Source organism: Zootoca vivipara, chromosome 13 (assembly GCF_965207765.1).
Source record: "Zootoca vivipara chromosome 13, rZooViv2.hap1.1, whole genome shotgun sequence".
Taxonomy (NCBI): Eukaryota; Metazoa; Chordata; class Lepidosauria; order Squamata; family Lacertidae; genus Zootoca; species Zootoca vivipara.
The window spans coordinates 9460201-9461394 of record NC_142596.1 but is presented as its reverse complement, the minus strand read 5'-3'; positions in this window follow the sequence as shown (position 1 = coordinate 9461394).

The window sequence follows — 1194 nt, the reverse complement described above, 5'->3', positions numbered from 1 at the left end:
CCCCCGGCTGTGCCAGGCACGGCAGGCCATTGGAGGGGGCGCAGCCGGCTTCCCCACAACGGCGCCCGCAGCCCGAGAAGAGGCTGGCGAGGGTGGCGCTGCCGGCGGGGCACCGCAACTCGAGCTGGCGTGCAGGGAAAGGCTGTCTGGCGGGCGCAGCGCGGCACCCTCTGGCGGTCCGGCGCCCTGGCGCCTTAGGGCCGGCCTTGCTTGCTCAAGACTCTCTTTTCCTGTCACCTCACACCCAGTTACCCTCCCAAATCCCCGGTATTTTCATACCTCAGGGCAAGGGGGAAGGACGGTTCTCTTGCATTGCCAATGACCCTGTATTGTTTCTTAAACATGGCTTGGCCATGTCTGTCTGTCTGTCTATCTTTTTTTTTTGCATAGGCTAGCTCAGGAATTCCATTGCAGCTTGTATTTCTCCCTTGAACCCTTCACATCTCCAATAATCAAAATCCAACCATTTGTTAATCTCTAGGTTTTTTTTGGGGGGGAGGGGGTCCTTCCTCCCAAATCTATAACATTACAGAAAGTCCCTGCCTCAAACCCCAGCATCACTAAGAACAATCACTAAGAACAACCCCTGTCTGAAACTCTGAAGACCCAGTGCTGCCAGTCAGAGTCAAGAATACAAAGTGAGGTGAACCCAAGGCTTGACTTCCATAAACCAGTTTCCTCTGTTCCTGCATTTCATGACCCGAAGCTCCGCATCTCCTTTTCTGCAAGTACCCTTTCCAAACTGGTGCAGTCAGGCTCAATTTCCAAGTCAAATGGAGAGGCTTAGCCTTCCATTTTGGCGATCGAAAGAGACGCAGAATGTCAAAAAGAGCTTTAGAAGCCAGAGCTCAGCAAACGGTGAGCATAAGGAGTCAGGATTTGATTGAAGCTCAGCTGGGCTGGATGAGTCTCTCTCTCTCCCCCCCCACCCCCCACCCCGCATTCACTTCCTCGGATGGGTTTAAGGTTGCGATAACAAAAGCAGAGGGTGAAATGATCTGATCAGATGACGCTAAGAAGAAAGTAAATGATGTGGCACAGACACAGGCTGGGGAAGAATATTGATGACTTTGGGGGGCTCTCAGAGCATACGGGGCTGTGGCAATGTTTATGGATAAAGAGCCAGGCAGTAGCAAAAGCTGACAGGCTGGCAAACACAGCTGCGGAAGTGGGAGAACGGAGGCTTAGCAACAG